The 23,593-nt window shown below is 35.8% G+C and overlaps 1 protein-coding gene across 1 annotated transcript in view; it reads left to right on the forward strand.

The window, feature by feature from the left end:
* The first annotated feature begins 246 nt into the window (after nt 1-246).
* The window catches only part of LOC138713785 (uncharacterized transmembrane protein DDB_G0289901-like), a 106,012-nt gene continuing 82,665 nt past the window's right edge, over nt 247-23,593 (forward strand). The window contains exon 1 of the mRNA XM_069846203.1: nt 247-388. The gene's annotated coding sequence lies outside the window, so the exon portion shown is untranslated. The remainder of the gene's footprint in view (nt 389-23,593) is intronic.

Here is a 23,593-nt window from a genome sequence, read left to right on the forward strand (position 1 = left end):
GATTAATTTTGCTCAGGATAGGGACCAATGGCGGGCTTATGTGAGGGCGGCAATGAACCTCCGGGTTCCTTAAAAGCCAGTAAGTAAGTAAGTAAGTGCATATAATAACACCCGCAAATGCACATGAAATACTATTTCTTTGGGCGGCAGTTTCAAACGTGACGTAGTCTCTGTCGCGCTGCTTTGAAGGCGGAAAGCTGTTTCGCTGGGACATGTGAGCTAACCTGTTGTGTGAGGGGTGTGGGACGGGTTGCGTCGCGACGCCTCATTGGTGGAGTGCCTGTACGCGCCAGAAGCGCTCCGCTTGATTCCTCCTATGCACGGCATATAAATATTCACCTCGCCGCTGCCAGCCGTCACACTACAGCCGCATCGCCAGGAACCACAGGTACGTGCACTGCTTGTCTGTCCTCCGCGCGCCAGGATGCGATGTCTGTGCGATTTCCTTGCTGGTTAGGTTACACGCCTAACAAAATTTAGTCGCTATAGTAACAGTTATTAAGATTATTCGTGCGAGATCTGCACTTGTCTCTGCCATTAGTTTATGCTGGGTTGTCTTTACGTGTTTTTTTTTTAGTAGGTTATTTTACGACGCTTTATCAACAGCTTAGGTTATTTAGCGTCTGAATGAGATGAAGGTGATAATGCCGGTGAAATGAGTCCGGGGTCCAGCACTGAAAGTTACCTAGCATTTGCTCATATTGGGTTGAGGGAAAACTCCGGAAAAACCCTCAACCAGGTAACTTGCCCCGGCCGGGAATCGAACCCGGGCCACCTGGTTTCGCGGCCAGACGCGCTAACCGTTAATTCACAGGTGTGGACTCTTTACGTGGTGCTCTTGTGTCATGCTGACCCCATGACTAACGAGCACGCTATTAGTGAATTTTTTATTTATTTTATTGGGTTATTTTACGACACTGTATCAACATCTAGGTTATTTAGCGACTGAATGAGATGAAGGTGATAATGCCGGTGAAATGAGTCCGGGGTCCAGCACCGAAAGTTACCTAGCATTTGCTCATATTGGGTTGAGGGAAAACTCCGGAAAAACCCTCAACCAGGTAACTTGCCCCGGCCGGGAATCGAACCCGGGCCACCTGGTTTCGCGGTTAGTCGCGCTAACCGTTACTCCACAGGAGTGGACTCTTTACGTGGTGCTCTTGTGTCATGCCGACCCCATGACTAACGAGCACGCTATTAGTGAATTTTTTATTTATTTTTTTGGGTTATTTTACGACACTGTATCGACATCTAGGTTATTTAGCGTCTGAATGAAATGAAGGTGATAATGCCCGGTTAAATGAGTCCGGGGTCCAGCACCGAAAGTTACCCAGCATTTTCTCATATTGGGTTGAGGGAAAACTCCGGAAAAAACCTCGACCAGGTAACTTGCCCCGACCGGGAATCGAATCCGGGCCACCTGGTTTCGCGGTTAGTCGCGCTAACCGTTACTCCACAGGTGTGGACTCTTTACGTGGTGCTTGTGTCATGCTGACCCCATGACTAACGAGCACGCTAATAGTGAATGTACAGTGTCGGTTAATTAACATTGTAGAAATGAGGACTGGAAACCAAAAGGGCCCAATCATTGAAAATGGATAAATTTACAGTAGAATCTCCATTATCCATCTCTCGATTATCCGATATACGAATCAACCGTATTTAAAAAAAGAGCGCGAGTTTTTTAAGTGGTGTAGGGTAATGACATACCACTTCTTTTCTTTTTTTTTACTTGCTTATTTAGCGATGCTGTATCAACTACTAGATTAGCGTCGATGAGATTGGTGATAGTGTGATGTATTTGGCGAGCTGAGGCCGAAGATTTGACGTAGATTACCTGACATTCGCCTTACGGTTGGGGAAAATCTAGGAAAAACCCGACCAGGTATCAGCCCAAGCGGGAATCGAACCCGCGCCCGAGTGCAACTCAGAATGAGCAGGCAAGCGCCTTAGCCGACTGAGCTACGCCGGTGGCTACTTTTTTTTTTACTATCTCAATATTTCCGACCACGAATGCGTAACTTCATCGAATGCGTAATTTTCGTTCGGTTCTCTGTCAGGGTTAAATATACACTTTCATAAACTTTAGGCTATCAAAAAATTTCACTTTCCCTTCGTGTTGCTCGAATATATTTTAGCAATTAGTGAACTTAAGAGAACATAAAATAGCAATTGTATAAAAGTGCATAAAATAACGGACATTTTATAGCATCTTAAATGACATCAGATAGATTTAAGTCTATTAAAATTTATAATACGGATTACCCGTTTTTTCGATTATCCGCTCAACATGTCCCCGCCATTAAAGGGGGTTAATCAAGGTTATACTGTACTCCTGGTTACAAAGTTAGTGGAGCAGGGCTCGATTCTCTGCAGGGTAGGGATAATTTTTCTCTCTTGAAGGAAATTATTATATATTCTTTCTTTTCTGTTGTGTTAAAAATAGTGTCCTTGGATTGCACTAACTAATTAACCGTGAATATAAATACAGTGTTTATTCACAACCTTAGTTTGAATTAGAACTGAAACCTAATAAGCCTAATAATAATAATAATAATAATAATAATAATAACAATAATAATAATAATAATAATAATACAGGGTGGTCACTTTCGTTGCGACAACCAACATTTGAAACGAAACTAAAAGGAGTGTGTCATGCTGTTTATAAATACGTAAGTTGTCAAAATGTTTTCAAAACCTTTAATGAATTATCTCTTTTCTAGCAGTCAGTGAAAAGCCAATTTTAGAAACCTCAGTCAATGTTGTGTAATAGTAATTCTATTGGTGATGATATGCACATAACATCTCTAACATTTCTGGATGTTTATGCGCCATAAAAATGGTACGAATGTTTCTTTAGTTGGTTATTTAACGACGCTGTATCAACCAAACACTAAGTTATTTAGCATCGGTGGAATTGGTGATAGGGAGGCTGTATTTGAAGAGATGATGCCGAGGATTCGCCATAGATTAGCTGGTATTCTTCTCTAAATTTAGGAAAACTTCTGTAAAAACCCTGTTAGCTAATCAACTAAGCGAGAATCGAACCCACACTTGAGCGCAGCTCCGGATCAGTAGGTAGTGTGGTTAGCACGGCTGAGACAAGATATTGCAGGGAAAACAAATAGACCTATCCAGTCTTGTGGAAGGAGGATAAATATCTCCATAGTCCACGCTGGGAGTCGAAGCAAGGTGCGCCGGGGTGGAAAGTGCTTATGTTACGGTATGGATTAAGCCAAGGTGACAGATAGAAGAATAATCCAATTCTTCTGCACGGGCATTTGAATACATCTAATTTATCGTTTTTGTCACGAATGTCGTGGTATGTTTTTATGGAATTTTGTTCTCTAGAGCAGCATTTTTCAACCATTTTAATGATAAGGCCCCTCTTTTCCTGCCATTACTTTAGTCCGACCCACCTGTCTAAGGTGTAGAGTAGACTTTAGAACATAGTTGATGTGAAATTTGGTATGAACTTAAAAAGAAAACAATTAAATTACATTCAACGTAAAATAATCGGGTATTTAAATTTTCACAGACCAATTAAAATATTATTATTATTATTATTATTATTATTATTATTATTATTATTATTATTATTATGATTATTATTACTATTATTATTATTAGACTATTATTTTGTTCGCTGCAGTTCATTAACTTTTCTTCGGATCAGGGCCCCAGTTGAGAATCACTGCTCTAAACGTACTGTATGATCGTTGAGTAAAGTTATTTAATCATAGATTTTTTATTTTACTTCATATGTAACGTAAGCACCATGAAATTAATTCAATAGGGATATTTGATTCTCTCTAGTTTTCCAGTATGTTGATATAGAATTTTGAACTACGGACTATGATTAAGAATCATTGATATATATATATATATATATATATATATATATATATATATATATATATAATATTTTCTTTTGTGCATCAGCATTATAAACAGTCTTTATCATTAGTGAAAATCGTGCATAATATGCCACATTATTGTACTAGTGCCGTAAAATATTACCATGGCAACTGAAGCATCATGACTTCTACTATGACATCATAACTTGTGCCATCGTGGCTAACGAGAAAGACTACGGCGCGATGTCACATTCTTAGTCTTAACATGGCCAACATTGAACAAGTTTATATATATATATATATATATATATATATATGCACGTTTAACATGAGTTTAATACAGCAATTCCTTTGTTTTTTAGAACTTTGGACATGTATTTATATTAGGCGATTGTCATGATGGCCATGACTAGACCAAGATAACCACGTGACTCCGATTAGCGCCATAGCCACGTTATGCCATAAAGTTAACATTGTGAAACGATTTTCCATGCTGTAATATTTAATACATAATTGTTGTCATAGCAACCTCTTTCTTCATAGACTATGATATCAAATTACAAATCTGATGGTATTCTTTTATTAATTTTTTCGTGCAAAAAAATAACATATAAAACACGTTTATAATGTTATACAGCTATTGCACCCGTCTAAATAAGGAAACTCGCTTCGCTCGTTCCCTAAAATTAGCCTATAACATTATAACCTTGTTTCACAATATACTATACAATAAATGTTTCTTTATTTCGTTTCAAATGCAGTAATATTGTTCTGTATGGTTGTGAAACTTGGACTCTCACTTTGAGACAGGAACATAGGTTAAGGGTGTTTGAGAATAAGGTTCTTAGGAAAATATTTGGGGCTAAGAGGGATGAAGTTACAGGAGAATGAAGAAAGTTACACAACACAGAACTGCACGCATTGTATTCTTCACCTGACATAATTAGGAACATCAAATCCAGACGTTTGAGATGGGCAGGGCATGTAGCACGTATGGGCGAATCCAGAAACGCATATAGAGTGTTAGTTGGGAGACCGGAGGGAAAAAGACCTTTGGGGAGGCCAAGACGTAGATGGGAAGATAATATTAAAATGGATCTGAGGGAGGTGGGATATGATGGTAGAGACTGGATTAATCTTACTCAGGTTAGGGACCAATGGCAGGCTTATGTGAGGGTGGCAATGAACCACCGGGTTCCTTATAAGCCAGTAAGTAAGTAAGTAATACTACAGTATTAAGAGAAATGCGAATGGTATGTTAATCTCTGTATGAAGTGATTGTAACAGTTTTTCTGTTTGGTTATTTAACGACGCTGTATCAACTACTAGATTAGTTAGCGTCGATGGGATTGGTGATAGCGAGATGGTATTTTTTTTGGCGAGATAAGGCCGAGGATTCGCCATAGATTAGTGATATTCGCCTTACAGTTGGAAAAACCTCGGAAAAAACCTAACCAAGTAATCAGCTCAAGCGAGGATCGAACCCGTGCCCGAGCGGAACTCCGGATCGACAGGCAAGCGTCTTAGCCGACCGAGCTACTCTTATTTATTCCAAAATTTAAATCTGTTTGTTAGGTTCAGAATGCAAAGCATTGAATATGCAGTCAAAACAGTTACATCTATTGTTAAAAAGTAATGCACAGTTAAATTTGATAACCGTTTGGTGATGAAAGGCCAAAATGAAGTAAATGCAGTGCCTGTATTGGAGCACCACGTAGAAAACAAATGAAGCTAGCCATAGAATAGATATGAATTTCTGTTCACAGCTAGAATGAATGTCCGCAAACAATTTCTCTTGTGATAAAATGAGTCCCGGCCAATAAATGTCTGCAAGAGATACCTAGATATAGTGTAAATCTGGTATTTAATCTCTCATGTACGTATCGTTCACTACTAACTAATAACATAGAGCATTTTAGTGAAAGAAAATTACTTGTACATTTAATACAATTTAGGAAAAACATTGTTCCTAGTTTCAAAATGTAGGTTCTTCTAATTTTCTGCAAATTGCTCTTTTATTTCATGATGATAATCGAAGTGGAGACTGTTGGAACCACAGAGTACAAAAGTTACAATATCGATGATGTTGATCAGATATCTCATATGTAAAAATATTCGATATTACATGAGAGCGAAAAAAACATTTTAACATCTTGATAACGAACAAATATCTGACATAAAAGGGCATTTAAATATCTTCTTGTAAAGTTTTTATCCATGCCTGGAATTAAGTTGTATTTGCAGAAGATTCGAAAAGACTTTTTTTATAGAGATAAAGTGAAATTTCATTTTGTTCATTTCTTTGACATACTGTTCTACACCATCGGGAACACCATGCTGTTTTACGATTTATACGTTTGAGATTGTTGCCTTCGTTTGATAGAAAAATAGAAATGAAGTGCGTTGTGTGAAAGTGTTATTGGTGGAAGAAAGATTTTGTGATTCTTATTGCGTTGCAATAATTCAAGTAAAACAGAGAGGGTTTGGAATTGAACGGGTTACATCAGCTACTTGTTTATGCGGATGACGGGAATATTCTAAAAGAAAATCCACAAACTATTAGGGAAAACACGAGAATTTTACTTGAAGGAAGTAATTAGGTTTTGAAATAAGTCCCGAAAAAAAACAAACGAAAGAAGGAAACAATCACAAATGTTTATAATTTAACATCCAAATTTTAACGAAGTTATATATTTCTGCAATCACAACATCAATAGCTTTCGATTGAGACATCACACAATATTTTAGATTTTTCGCCTATAGTTTTCTCAAAATTGTCATGCCAAGTTAAAATTAAATATACATATATTGTATACGGACTTTCATTTGTTATATTTAAATATGATATAACATTGCAACTTTTGACGGTCTTCGAAATTCTACATTACATGCCCAGCTGAGAAATATTTGCAAAAACACATGTATTCATTCGCGAAAAATGAAATAGTTCTTATCGTATTCGTAAATTTTACAGCTGTGAACTTCATTAGCAAAATTGCACTAAGCTTTCAATATTGAAAATTTGATAAACGCATTATATGCAGATATGTTTGAAAAAGAATTAAGCGAGTTACATTTCATACTGCACTAGCTTAAAGCACCCAGTATTGCCGAAGTTTTCCTATTTTCTTCTAGACTTTCGGAGATCTCGGCAACTAAACTCTAGAAAACAAAAACCATTTGTCTTTACTAAGCTTTCCTCGTCCATAACGATGAATCTTTGCATAGCGTTACTTGCAAGAATTAATAACCTTCTTAGCCAAATGCTTGACAGGATTAACTCAATTTAAAACAGCTGAAGATCACGCACCGAAAAGAAAAAAATTAATCATGTGCCTTATGTTGAAATGTTTTTATTTTTAATTAGCGTTGTATTGAAATTGAGCAAAACAAAATCACACCTCTCTGTCCCTATACGTCCGCTTAGCGTTGATTCAGTGATCTACATTGATCAGAAGCTGTGATGATATACATTTCATGTAATTTACTATCCATGTGTGCTCTCTCTTGACGTTTATAGACACTTCCGATAAATAGGGAATTTCCATGTTTCCAGTCTAAATCTCTTAGGGTGTCATAGTGAGCTAAAATTTACCTCTTTATCGATCTACCAAAGAATTATATATATATATATATATATACATAATTTATATAGGAAGTTTTTTCATTCCTTGACGCCTGCTTATTATCATACACGGTTTCTTAAATATGACTTGAAAAATGGCATCTCACAAATTCAGAACATATTAATTATATTATTTTTATTTTCTTACAGAACACAGCTACAGTATAATCTCTTAATGTTATTTTTTGACTTGAAGAATATTTTGAGAGATAAATGTTCTAGAAATTGAGGGATTATTCCTTCCAATTGGCTTACATCGACTCTAGAAATGTCAGATTTCTTCAAAGTTTTGGTGAATAATGTTTTTGCCTTATTTGGAGGCTCATTTCTTCTAGCTTTCAAAAATATATAACTTTTACCCATTATCTCAATAATTTCATAATTATTTGGACATTTATAATATAAGTCCACTATACTTTCTATACCTCACGCCATCTTCAGTGTCTACTTTCTCCTATTTCATATTTTCCGACATTTATTATCCTTCCGATAGACAAAAAGTAGACTTCCAATTAGGGAAAAGACTTCATTGAGGTACCAAATTAAAGCTTAAACATTTGGCTATGTTGTAACTAAAATTATTATTTTCAATCGATTATAATTATTTTTCCCCAATATATATATATATATATATATATACACATATATACATACATATATATATATACACATATATACATACATATATATTCTAAAGTACTTATATAATGTGGCTTTTGAATATATAAGATAAATATATATATATATATATATATATATATATATATATATTCTAAAATACTTATATAATGTGGCTTTTGAATGTATAAGATAAATAAATAATTTTGATATGTAACATTCTCCATGTGTAGGGAATCATTTTGGCGAAACAAGTTTTACCCTATGTCAATTTCTAAGGGAGCTAGGTCGGTCCAAAATGTTATTATTATTATTATTATTATTATTATTATTATTATTATTATTATTATTATTATTGTTATTAGCAAGTAAAGCGATCGGTTTGGAAGTAAATCCCGAAAAGACAAAGTATATGACTATGTCTCGTGACGGGAATATTGTACGAAATGGAAATATATAAATTGGAGATTTATCCTTCGAAGAGGTGGAAAAATTCAAATATCTTGGAGCAACAGTAACAAATATAAATGACACTCGGGAGGAAATTAAACGCAGAATAAATATGGGAAATGCGTGTTATTATTCGGTTGAGAAGCTCTTATCATCCAATCTGCTGTCCAAAAATCTGAAAGTTAGAATTTATAAAACAGTTATATTACCGGTTCTTCTATATGGCTGTGAAACTTGGACTCTCACTCTGAGAGAGGAACATAGGTTAAGGGTGTTTGAGAATAAGGTGCTTAGGAAAATATTTGGGGCTAAGCGGGATGAAGTTACAGGAGAATGGAGAAAGTTACACAACACAGAACTGCACGCATTGTATTCTTCACCTGACATAATTAGGAACTTGATATCCAGACGTTTGAGATGGGCAGGGCATGTAGGACGTATGGGTGAATCCAGAAATGCATATAGAGTGTTAGTTGGGAGACCGGAGGGAAAAAGACCTTTAGGGAGGCCGAGACGTAGATGGAAGGATAATATTAAAATGGATTTGAGGGAGGTGGGGTATGATGATAGAGACTGGCTTAATCTTGCACAGGATAGGGACCGATGGCGGGCTTATGTGAGGGCGGCAATGAACCTTCGGGTTCCTTAAAAGCCATTTGTAAGTAAGTAAGTAAGTATTAATATTTTTTTAAATAATTTTTCTCTGGACTCCCAAATTCGATTTTCAAATTTGAATTATATAAATTGCTTAGTTTACTCCCAGAATTCGTGTCATCGAAGGTTGAAAGACATTAAGGAAAAAGTATGGATTTTTATCCTAAGTGTCGATGTATACTTTACATACTACGTTTACAACACGATTGTACAGATATAATTGCGCAATAACACATCTTCGGACACGATCAACAATATTTTGAGAGACATATATTTTAGAATTAATACACTGTTATTTTCAATGGACTTTCGGACATTCACAGAGTTATTTTGCGTATCATTATATTTGACTCCACATTATATCCGAAAGAAAATATGATAAAGATTTTTCCGGCCTCGTAAAATTCATCGCCATAGTTCGGGTTGAATCCGCGAATTTCAATTTCTTGACAGCCTTCTAATCACTCAACCATAGAGAACGAAGAAAATTTAGATTCAATTACTGCTGAAACTTACTAGAGAAGAACGACGTTTTGAGAGTTGGATTTACCTTAAGACTTCAGGTGAAAAATAGAGGAGAAAAAATTCTGTTCATAAGAGCGGATACGAATGACTATTTCTAACAGACAGTAAATTGGATTTGCATTTTGTGTAGGAGAGAACGTAATATTACACATTTCCTGAAGTGGAAACTGTTCTGTACTGTCAAGAATGAGTGTAATCATTTCCAACGGTATCAACGAATGTAATTTCTTTTTCTTTTCCCGTTTTTACATGAAGGCGAAGACGTCATGTGGTCTATACAGGGTGGTTCATGAGGTATGACCCGCTCATTAGAAATCAGTTTTATAGATCATTTTGAGCAAAAAATGTCATATGAAAATAATATTCGATGTTCAATATTTGAATGGTTGGCCAGAAAAAAAGGTTGTAACCATCATTTTTAGTGTGTTGAGTTAAGCATGGAAGAAGATTATTTGTGAAACTCTATACATGTTGGTATCAATGTTTTTCACTAGGGAATTTTGTTATATTTCACTTTATATCAGTGTGTACAATGAGGAACATAATAGTTGAATGGTTCGAATTTTTTCTAAGTCAAAGAATTTCACGCTGCGCATGCTCCGAACCGTAAGTTTTGGTTTATGATTAAAATATATTTGCTTCACTTTTCTGTTCAAGTATTACGGTCTATGCTGAGAAGAAATTAAAATTGTAGCGTCTCAGGAACCGTGCTATAGATCTTGAAACATTTTCGCCCGCTCACTGTTCATTTCAAAAAGTAATGGTAGTGAAATAAATAGGCCTAATGATAAAAAACAAATGTTGGTTGGTTATAGCCTTTTTCTGGCCAATCATTCATTTAAGGAATTACAGCTGTTGGAATCCTAAGAAAGTAGAAGGGGTTGTAAACAGACTTAAAGAGAATCAATTAAAAATGTACACACAGATTATTTAAGAAATACTGTATTGAACAGAAAAGAAACATACCTCAGTTTGAAAGAATATTTTCAAATATTCCTCCTTTCACTTCAACGCACTTGGCCGCACGGATGTGAATCGCGCGCGTGGCATTTCGTAGCTCGGAACGGCACGCAGCAGCGTTTACAACACGGGCAAATAATTGTTCTCTTATTTGTACTTCCGTCTGATATACAAAGTGAGCTGTTACTGCATGAGAAAATTGAGGGAAGGCTTCATCATGTAGTGTGGTTTCTAAAGGGGCATCATCCAATGTAAGATTAAGAAATGCGGATGTTAAACCTACTGATCGATAGTTGATGTCACCAGACCTGGCCTATCCTACCACTCTCCCTGTAGAGCTGAGACGAGATGTTATGGCACCAACCTGCGCGAAGTTTTAAATTGCCGGCCAGCAGGGTAGAGGAGTGGGGGTTGTTTGGGTTACGGTTCTCAAGCTCAGAGCGGCAGGCATATCCGTTTCATCTCTTTCTAAAAACATTCGTCTTACCTTAGTATCACCACTTTCCCTACTCAAGAGTGCGAAGGTACCTAATGGAATTACGCCCGCTGTTCCATCTTTATATTCTTATTCTCGTCCGAATCAGACGACTGATCTGTGCTGGAATCAGATGTCCCTAAGTCTATGGAAATGTTCTCAAAAATACTGTCCATCGCGTGCTCAATTTCAATGTAATTATTCTCTACTTTCTTCAAATAATCATACACTGATATCCATTTTTGGAAGAAGCGATTGCAGAGTCGGCCTCTGCTTATGCGTAGCGTAGAAATTATAAATGAGTATTCTTATGACTTCCTCATCAAAACTGTCTACAGCTGCAACAATCTTCTTCTTCGGCTGTGATTTTTCCGGACTGGAGAAAGAATCTGCAGTTCCTGCCTCAATATTTTCCCTTCTTGATTCTTGCCAAGGTTCGCTTTGAAATACCAGTGGCAGCCAGTAGCCTACTCTTGCACACACTCTTTTCAATGGAATTGGTATTCCGTTTACAGCCTCTTCTGACATGAATTTCCATACATTGTATGCTATTTCATGTCCTTGACTATGAACTACTCTATGATTTCACACCTTAGACAATGCCATAATGAGGGCGCTCAGAAGGACAATGTTTTCAGTATTAGCAATAGCGGTAGTAGCAGAACGATCTCAACACTCGGAATGCTAGTAACCAACTAACCCAACACCCCCCCAGTTGAGTGTGAGGGCGAGTCCAAGCAAACGAACTAAAATGCGTCCCTCGCGCTGATGCCATAACTTCTCGTCCGGGCTCTACTTCATGTCACAGTGGAACCCCACTCCCCTTAGTGCAGGCCCCACTGTTTGTATTAACAGGGTTCCCTGACCTTGAAAGTCAGTGAAGGTCAAGGAATGTCAGAAAAATTAAAATTGGTCAGGAAAAGTCAGGGAATTTGTTTTTATTAAGTCGTGAGTCAGCGAAGTTTTGTGAATTTCTCTAAGAGTTGGTGAAAAATATGAATATTGGATGGTCGTCCCAATGAAGGTTAACTGAGGGACAATACTTTCCTTCTTTAAAACACTATCATTTGAATGTGAGCTTTTCTTGAGGAAATATCAAACCTCAAGTCCACTTGCTCCCTATTTATTCTCAGACTTGCAAAATCTGATCAAGAATGTAATGGAACGATTTGTAAAACGAAATGCAATGCCTACCACAGTTGAGAAGCTCCTTTTTCTTGATTAAAATGATGAAGAAAATCTGCGTTTAATGTTGATATTAATAAACTTTTTAGAGAGGTGATTGCATTTGAAGCTGAAGTCCTTCAATTCAGAATGGAATGCCAGCTATTAAGAAGCATGACAGGAAAGATATTTGAGCGATGCCTTTTAAAATATAAACCTGGGGAGAGGACGGTATTTTTTAAAACTTCTTTCCTATTTGGTGTAAAATATTAATTTCTTATATGTAGAGAGCTCAGGGCTATAGCAACTCAACCAAATGTAAATATTTTGAAAAAAATATTTGAGGACCAGATTTGAAAAACAAAAAACAATAGGCTACAGGATTTTACTAAAACCGATATATCTAAGCCATTTTTAAAGATAAATGCAAGCCGTTTATTACAATTTACTTGTAAAAGAGTGCTCTACAAACTGTCTATAACATAATTTTGATATTATGTCCCTAGATTTGTAAAATAAACAATTAAAATGTAATAAAACTTTTTTATTTTCTTTCTTGCAAACAGACAGACATATTTTTAAAATAAAATCAATTAGCAAAATTCTGTTACAGAGAAAAGTTTCCTAATACTCTAGAGAAAGTGTGTTCTAAATTCATGCATGTATATTTAATAGTTCAGAAATTACATCGATTTTTGTCTGATAATGCAGCAAAAAATGAAGTTCCGGAAACAACAATCAAAGGGCGGTGTATTTTAAAAATCCAGAGCACAGGAAATTTAAAAATGGTGTCTCAACATCCGATAAGGGCACAAATACCCACAAAATGTTATACAATGTATTCCACACATAACGCAGAGTATTTTAAAGAAAAAAATTTAATTTACTCATTTTTCACGAAAAAATACCGCCCTCTCCCCTTAAGAAGAATGACCGGAAAGATACTTGAGCGATGCCCCTTAAAATATAAATCTGTTCAAGGGTTGTCCTCCTTGAACCCAATTATTATTTGCAGACGGCCAGATCAAGGAAAAGTAAGATTTAACCTTTTATTAGGTACTCTCTGTGATAAAAACGGAGTTACAGAAGATGTTGCACAGAAAGCAAAAGCTCATTATCCTTCCATGCGCACCGAAGCACATTATGTTTCGGAAGAAAAATTCAAAGAACTTTTGAAAAAGTTTCTAAGCACATCTTAACGACTTGATGACTTTTTTCTTCAATTCTTGGCAGTCAAAAATATCAAGAGTTGTGACATATTTTGAAATTGTGTCTAATATTTCCATATGGTAATACAACAGTTGGGAGTGGTTTCTCAGTTAATAAAAGTCTTCTTTCAGAAAACCTACATGAAGAAAGTATTGTTTCACAGAGGATAGTATATGGCGTAATTAGATACTAGGGATCTATACAGAAAGTCCCCATAACACAGAAGATGTTGACATATGTAAGGACTTCTCGAAGACTTTATGAAGAGTATCTTCAAAGAACTTGACAAAATCAAAACTGAAGATGATAAAAGAAGAGCTGAAAACGAAAAGTACAACACGAAATAAAGTCAAAGATAAGAATAAAGGAGAAAGCTGGACGGCTGATTAAGACGAAAAAAGTTACGATCCTGGTTCACAGTACGACGTATAGATTTTTACAAATAAAAATGAAAAGCTAATGACAATTCAATAAATTCATACGACGTTTTTGCTCAAAATATGGAATATAAACTATAGATTGATTCTTAAATTACGGGTGACATTTCGTGAATCACCCGGTATATAAGCAATGGAGGAACTAGTCGACATCCCTTTCTTTCTATGCTTTAATTCACGTGAAGCAAACTTCTGAAGTAACTGCTTCATTTTCTATTTGCGAGCAAAAGTTCCTTGTCTTCAACTTCTTTCTCATGGATATTCATTTCTACGAAGTCAAATATTTTACTAAGGTACAGTTGAGTTTAAGATACAGAGAAATTACTCATCAAAACGGAATTAGAAGATAATTAGCACAATTAAAGTTTTACTTGGATTACAGATCTCAAATAAACAGAACTTGGGACCCCTCACTCAAATTTCTTTCTTTTCCCTCCACTCTAGAGTTTACTTCTCTTGAAAAGATACAATTATTTTACTGTCCATAAACATTCGTTGCTTTTAGTCGTGCTTTAACCCACGGAACTTGAGTAAAAGTTTAGCATTGAGATTATTCGACCGTCAAAGATGACTCCATTTTCCCTCAACCATCTGTTCATCATCGTTTCGTTTAGATATAAAGACATTTCAATACAGCATAAGAGTACGGTTTAGAGAATGTAAAGGGTATATATGGAAATATTTTAGAAATAATCTGGGATAACATTACTTACTTATGGCTTTTAAGAAACCCGGAGGTTCATTGCCGCCCTCACATAAGCCAGCCATCAATCCCTATTCTGAGCAAGATTAATCCAGTCTCTATCATAACCCACCTCTATCAAATCCATTTTAATATTATCCTCCCATTTAAGTCTCGGCCTCCACAAAGGTTTTTTTCCCTCCGGTCTCCTAACTAACACTCTATATGCATTTCTTCAGATAAGAGCGGCTTAAGTACGAGTACCTCAAATGCAATGAAGTTTAGTGACATGAGTAAAAATTCAAGTGATTCGGGAAGTGATTTAACTAAATTAGTGGGAAGGAAGGTCAGTTCCGAGAGAAGAAGTGAAATTGTTTCTTTGAGTGCAAGGGCTGAAATGAGGAGAAATGAAGAGAAGAAAAAGAAAGTCGAGTTTATAACAGAGAAAGGTGAAGTGGATGTTTCTGGTTCAGAGACGGTTAAGGATATAGTAAGTAAAATAAAAAATGAATTAGAGGAGTGTAATAGGAAGTTAAGACGATAGAGATAATGAAAATAGTGAAGAGTCTGGCGGGGGAGGCTAGCTAGGATAGCGAAGTATAATATGTAGAAAATTAATGAGATCTGAAAATGAAATGTACACAAGAAACAAACATAATAACGAACATATTGGACAATGGTTTAGTAAGGCTTAGTAACAAGTATTATTAGATACAGTGTGTGTTCGATATAAGTGAACTGGAAATCAAGAACGGAGTTGTAAAAGTGTCAATTTTGAATGGTCTAAAAAGTTGGTAGGTTTTGAAGGTGAGAATACTGATCAATCTAAAGTTAAATTATAAGAGCGTCTACAAAAGGTATAACTGTAATGAACGTAATTGTGGCACCGGATACAAAATTGTAAGGTCCGCATTACATGGATGCAAATGTTGACATCAAATATATATAATATCATATCATATCATATGCATTTCTGGAATCACACATACGTGCTACATGTCCTGCCCATCTGAAATCACATTATGTAAAAAAAAATCCAATCTTCGAAATTATTTTTAGGAACCATAATTGGGAATTTTTCAAAATAAATTTGTTGAAGGAATACTATGCCCAGAAAGCAAATTGTAATAGAAGACGTATTTACATCGAATTCTTTGGAACTAAGATTTCCCTGTCAATTTTTTTCTGCCGGGAATCGAACTCAATTAAACTACTGGGTGTTCAGTTCAAAGTGTGTCATGGCTCGCTGTATGCCGTCACGTGGCTAGTCGATGAGCCTAGAGAATTCAATCTTCCTACACTTCCGCAGAGGTGTATTACCTATGTGTCAGAGAAGTTGCCTAGCAAGTACGGCGTTCATTCAGAAGAGTACTTACCGATACGTACGGTAACGCCGGTAGTGGCAGGGATGTGAACTGTTTCGAAACATGTACTGAGGTGAGTTTTTTCTTACTGTCGGGATATGGGGAGAGGGTTAAGAGGATTACTTACATATTTGTTGACATTAACTTCGACGGTCAACATGGACACGGAACATTTGATTTGTATTGTGGAATGTTGCCATACGCAACCGATGATAACAAATACCCTGCGTACGACTTGGCCGCGCAAATACAGTTCGAAAGAGGTTATGGTAGCACACAGACCGTACAGACCGCCATCTGTTGCTACGACGTTCAAGTTATACCGTACACGATCTCAAGTTCAGATTGAACGCCTTGAGTAATAGGCAACTTCTCTGACACAAAAGCTGAAACTGGCTTCAAATCGCTGACTCATCAACAGTGACGTCATGACACACTTTGAAATGAACACTCAGTATAAGTTAACTAGAATGCTTGCAACCCGAGCTACAAAGTCTTGAGTTTAATATGTGAAAAATGTAACAGAATGAACGTCAAGCAATTATTTAGGAGGGCTTACTTGGGAGTTTGAATAATGTAGGCCTATATAGGACAATGTGTGTATTTCCTTCTTCTATTTCTTCTTATTCTTGCTGTGCTTAGTAATTACTTTCTATTCAATAATTGTTAGAGGACATTACATACACTCTGATACCAAGGAAGTCTGTGTCGTGTTTAAAATGTATTTCCAGAGCGAATATAACAATGCAGGGAATGAAAACAATTTCCGTTAGTCATGTTTTTTAGTTGGTTATTTAACGATGTATCAATTACTAGGTATAAAGAAAACCTATATAAGGGCGGTTAAAAAATTATATTGTGGATGTAGTAGTGTTGTAAAGGTAGGAAGCCACTTATCAGAAGACTTCGCTCTTACAAAAGGCCTACGCCAAGGATGCTCACTTGCTCCAACTCTTTTCAAGATTTATCTCCAAGCAATTTTGGAACAGTGGAGGAAGAAATGTGGTCAGATGGGAGTACCAGTCGGGGAAGATACTTTATATAGCCTACATTTCGCTGATGATCAAGTGCTGATAGCGGCAGATGAAGAAGATTCCAGCTATATGTTTCGTAAATTGAGTGAGGCTTATAAGGAAGGGGGCCTATCAATTAATTTTAAGAAAACAAAATACATGGTTGTGGGTAGTCGCAGCAAGGTAAATTTAGATACTGGGGATACACAAATAGAAAACTGTGAGTCATTCAAATATTTGGGTGTTACCCTCAACAGTCAGGCCAAAAGTGATGAAGATATGAATAATAAGATTGGTCAAGGAAAGCGGGCCATAAGACAATTAAATACACTCCTGTGGAATGACAAGGTAACAAGGAAAACTAAGACAAGTATATATAAAACTATAATAGAAAGTATATGTACCTATGGATCTGAAACTTGGGAAATGAGAGACAGGATGAAGAAGAAATTGTTGGCTTTAGAAATGGATTACTGGCGCCGTAGTTGTCAAATTTCGAGGATGGACCACATTAGGAATCAGGATGTCCGTAATATAATGCAAGTATCAGGAGATATCGTGCAATCAGTGGAAACTAAACGCCTGATATGATATGGGCATCTCCAGAGAATGTCAGCCGATCGCTGGCCTAATAAGGTCTTCAACTGGACTCCCCCGGAAAAAAAGAGAAGAGGAAGGCCAATGAAAAAATGGAGCAAGGAGGTTCAGGAGGATATGGTCTACAGGGGTCTACAAATGGGCGATTGGCAAAACCGGAGTACCTGGAAGTTGAGAAGCGGGAGACGGCGACAGCCGTAAAATTACTCGCAATGCATACATACATACATACATCAATTACTAGGTTATACAGCGTCGATGGGATTGATGATTGCGAGAATGAGGTCAAAGATTTGCCATAGACTACCTGACATTCGCTTTGCGGTTGGAGAAAACCTCGGAAAAAAACCCAACCAGGTAATGAGCCCAAGAGGAAATCGAACCCACGCCGAGCGCAACTGCGGATTGACAGGCAAGCTCCTTAGCCGACTGAGCTACGCTGGCGGCTCCTTTAGCCATCTTTTGGATAGAACACTTGAAGCGACGGGTGTGTCTAAAATTGTGTATATACTTACGTGAAAGAAAATGAAATGGGAGAAAAGCTTAAAAGTCCTTTCAAAATGTATTGACGACTCTCTTGTTACAACATTGGACACATTTAATCAGAAAGTTTTAAGACGGACAGTACTTGCTTTGTGTAAAGAACGCTTTATACCCAGTTTAGACGATATTTTTTCGGAAGCTTGCAAAATACGAAACACTACAAATCAAAATTTCACGTTGCTCATTGCGGAAAGTATTAAAAGCTATTGGATTGCAGTACAGCAGAAATGAACACAATAAGAAATATTTAACGAAAAGTGACGACATTGTTGCCCCTCCCAACGAATTTTTAAGAACAATGAAAAAAAAAAAGAGGAACTTAGAAATAGGCTACCTATAATATTTTTAGATTAAATTATTTTTATTGTAGTTTTGTATTTTTCGTTCATATATCCCTTTACTTGAATTTATTTTTGTTAACTTAGTTCTGAAACATTCAGTACAGTAGTGCCCTTAGATGTGGGGATGGTCGGAACGTTTAGAATTTCTGCGGGAAGTTTCTTTCTGCATAAAAACAGAGTTTAATAATAATAATAATAATAATAATAATAATAATAATAATAATTATAGCTAACAAAACTAATTCTGTGAATTTAAAATATTTCTAAACAACGTAATTTTAAACGACTGAGGGCCAAGACTACCCCTGATTACCAGCGGCAATAAAATAAAAGAGAGAGAACATGAAAAAGTTAACAAGTTTATGAGTTATGAGGGAAACGCTTCATCACTGCACAGTGAACTGCCACCATTTTGAATTCTGAAATAAAAAAATATATATAAATGAATTTTTTTAAATCGCAAAAATATTTTTTTCATATAGCAGAAGGACAGTGTTTTACACATACCAATTTCCATTATTGTATAAGCTAAGTAATGGAGGAAAAAAAAATTGTGCGAGATCGTGCGTATTTGCTTGTTTTCCGCACAGAACCAATACGCGGTAAGTGTGAAATACCACATTCACTATTCCCAACGTAACACACATAACAATTTCCCTCTTCTTACCGCTTAAGCGCGATATTCATTTTACTGCTTTAGGCTTTTAACATATTATTTTTAGAGACGTTTAACATAGTAATAATTATAAATTGGAAACTTACCACTGCAATTTCACCTAAATTGCAATGTTAATTATTGTTTTTAAATATTTGCAAAAATTAAGTAAAGTCTACTACTCCACGAAACTTATTGCATTCCTGATACAAGTAACATTAAGGAAGCCGTGAAAAAATCAACAAGATTCCAGATGCCGATGTTATTACTGCAATATGCTATATAAATAATATTGTTAAAATAGTAAAATGAAAAATAAATCATTACATAACCTTACCGTTTGTTTTAACCCAGATAAGACTGACGTCCTATATATAGGACACCGGACGTTTCACACAAATATGTTAATAACAATGACTATGACAGACTGAATATAAGAAATAAAATTGGAGGCAATTTATAACACATAAGGATTATGGTATCATAATTGCCGACTATGAAAATCTTACACAATAATGTTAAAAAAATAAAACGTCCGGTTCCTATATATAGGACGTCAGTCATATCTGGGTTAAGTTCGCATTTATAGACTGGGGGGAAAAAAAAAGACAGACGTATATCACGGCCTGCTGGAGTATAGTAAACACAGAAAACATTTTATAGCAACAATGTTGAAGAAAGATATTTTGGTTTTCCGAAGTTGCCGTCATTAAACAGAAACCAACATGGAGATTTCATTGCAACTAATTAGAAATTCGTCTTTCAGGTACGTAATAAACGATCTTCGCACAAAATAATGTACGATACACGAGCGGTATGTTTGTTTTCATGTTCTCGGAAATTAAAAAAGCTCAACTACGTTTCGCTTTTTCACTCTTTTCCTCGAACATGAAAACGTCAACATACCGCTCTTGCAACGTATATTACTATTGAATATTTCCAAAAAATTTACTGCTGTAAACTGTACATATCCCCTTAAAAATTGTTATCATCTAGAGACATTTGAAATTATTGGAACCCGGGAACTATAACGAAATATTTTTAAAAATTTTGTGAACGATTTCATTTATCGAAAACAGTCAGTAAAGAAATTGCCCTTATGGCACTTAAATCATCTATTCTGATTTTGAAGCATCATTTATATAACAACAGCCCATAATGTGAACGATTTATATTTTTATTATATATAATCTAAATTCATGTTTATGTTCTTCTTGTATTATTTAATGTCGGTGTAGTGCTGGCCTTCTGTGCTCGAGGTTGCGAGTTCGAGTATGCTTAATGCAACAGGTTCATGTCAGTACATTTACTGACATGTAAAAGAACTCCTACGGAACAAAATTCCTTTGTTAGATATATTTCATCATTTTAGGCATGCCACTCTGGTTTTGTAAATTAAATTAAATAGAATTGGAGGCCTATCTACGTCATTTGTCTATGAGCAACACCTTGTCGGGAATAGAAGACTAGTACGCTAGTGTTTGAGCCACAGACGCGGCATGGTCACTGGCATTGAGTAGGGCAATGATGTCAATTGATGCCCATAGGAGCAAGCGCGCGCTTTAGAGCTCAGAAGAGCCTGAGCGCTTTACAGCGGAAAGGAAAGAGACAGACGAAAGAGGTGGCATATGCCGCTAGATCGAGCTATATTCAGGGATGGCCAGCACTGATTCAATGGATAAAGAGAAGAGAACTTATTAAAACTGTATCCATGTTAATTTTTAGATTTGTCTGAGAAGTATGAGTGCATTATAAGAATGTAAGTTTTAATTTTAATGCTCATTTTTCACAAGTTTGATATTTTTTATTCAAAAGAAATATTTTCTCATCTTCCTTTTATAGAAAAGTGAAATTTTCAGATATAGGCCTATTTATTTAGTAGTCTTACAGAATGTTTTCGTAAATCTAATATACCGTAAATACGTATTACTGAAGATAGTGTATTGAAAATTTTGAAAATATTCGCATGGAAATTGTTTGTAGGGAAATGAATTAACAAGCAACTATTGTTACATCATAAGCAAAAGATACGTGCCTATGTGTTGTATAGCTTCAGCACATTTCGAGAAAATAATTTAATATTCTGATGATAGAAAGTTGATCACCAATATCACCTTAAAAGCATAATGCGATGAGATTTTTGTTGTGGAATATTAGTTACACTTAAAACATATAAAGCACCTAGGTAACTTTGTTTTATACTGTAGTATTGTTTTCATTAGTTTATTGATTACTTTTATAAGGCTAAAGGTACCATCAATACCAACTCCAACTGAACATGTCATACTCAATCTCTTTTCTTCGGATATCACTTTCTTTATGAATGATATGTTTCATCCACTTAGTACAGTATAGTTGTACTACTATGGAATTTATGTGAATATTCCTTCTTAAATCTTTATTATGTTATTAACATTTAAAACACAAGTGCAATATTAAGAAATTGGTATTAGCACTTTTATTTTTTAGACAATATAGATAATATGAAACAGAAGAAGCCATATAAAAATAACGACATAAAATTTCACGTTCCGTTTGAAGTTTGTGCACCACTGTTTTCTTATTCTAACAGGCTTCTTATTCATATACACAACCCTTCCTCTTTCCATACTTAGCGCTTGATGCCCGCGCATGACTTCAAGGTCAGAAAAATGCGCTTGCTTTGATATCACTGGAGTAGGGTAATGAGTGTGACCTTATACTGAGGCTGTAATTGGTCCGAGTTCGAATCCCGCCTAAGCTGAATACTTGATTGAGGGTTCTGCTAATTTTTGCCAAACTATGAAGCAAATATCAGGTAAAACCATTGCGAATTCTCGGATTTACTATCCAATATATGATTACTTTTTTACCAACTACACCGACGATAGATAAACTCGAAGATTGTTAAATAATAAGGGATTTCAAAGAAAACACTGATAGGGGGCGCAATTCTAACTCAGCAGCGTATGGCTTCCTTCCGGCTCAGAGCTTCATGCACTTCGACCCCGTAAGCAGGGTTGTTTAGTCCTTGACTGAGATGTTGACTGATCCTTTGCCAGCGTTTCCAGCATTTGCTTCCCCGTTCATTTCCAGTTGACTGCATAACATGTGGGTTTACTCGACCGCCGGGATTCATGTGTCCTCAGTGTTTGCTTAGGTTAATGTCACATCGGTTGGATTTTAAAGCTGATGAACTTTAATTTAAGTCCTCTCTTCCCTCCTGACTGGTCATAGATGATTTTCCCCCTTTTTTTCCCGAGTGTTTCAGCATTTTCTGCGGTTTTTACAATCTACCTCTCTTGTCTTGCGCCAGAGGTAAGCATCTTTGATCATGTGCGGTAACAGGGTTGCCAGATTGATTTTACCTAAAGTCGCAAAATCTTTGTTTATGTAGCCCAAACGGCGAAATATCGCCCAATCTGGCAACCCTGTGCGTTACTTATCGGACAGAGGACTCGTCTGTCGTGGAAGATTATATGCGAAATGTGGTGATTAATACTAATAATAATAATAATAATAATAATAATAATAATAATAATAATAATAATGGTTTATTTAACCTGGCAGAGTTAAGGCCATACGTCCTTCTCTAACACTCAACCAAGAGTAAAACTGCGTTACAAAAAACACTAAACATTTACAAAGTGCACTACAATTTTACACACAAAACTGAACAAGATAATAATAATGTAATGTAAACAACAAGACGTAAGTAGAAGTCAGACACAATGTATAACATACAGAAAGAAAGGAAAAAGCATAATACAATGTGAACAGCAGGTCAAAATAAATGAGACATACAAAGTATAAAAATATAAGACAATTATTGATGATGATGATGATGATCATAATAATAATAATAATAATAATAATAATAATAGTATTAATAAAATAGTGAAGTACAAAACATACAATGAATATAATATTTTTAACTACACACAGTAAGGAAAATTATAAAAAAATTCTCCCCGGCGGGGCATCGAACCTCGGTCTCCCGCGTGACAGGCGGGGATATTGGCCACTATACTACCGAGGAAGTATTAAGTCTTGTGATTAGGGACCGTGCTTTGTCCGTAGAGGCTACACGATTAAGTATTACTGGAGTTTTTTAAGTGAACGTTATGCGTCCGTCTAGCAAGCGAATTACTCGTACTTGACTGACGGCCCACGCGACTCTTGTTTCGTCAAGTGGGGCAGAACAAAACATGGGCCCTTCAACAATTATACTAATATTAACAGTTTACATTATTTACACTATATATGTATGTATGTATGTATGTATGTATGTATGTATGTACGTACGTATTCAAACTGCAAATGGGTATATATCCGGTGGCAGTGGTAACTAATTACACTCAATAATAACAATTAATAATAAACACAATTAATAATAATAATAATAATAATAATAATAATAATAATAATAATAATAATAATAA

Source organism: Periplaneta americana, chromosome 14 (genome assembly GCF_040183065.1).
Source record: "Periplaneta americana isolate PAMFEO1 chromosome 14, P.americana_PAMFEO1_priV1, whole genome shotgun sequence".
Lineage (NCBI taxonomy): Eukaryota > Metazoa > Arthropoda > Insecta > Blattodea > Blattidae > Periplaneta > Periplaneta americana.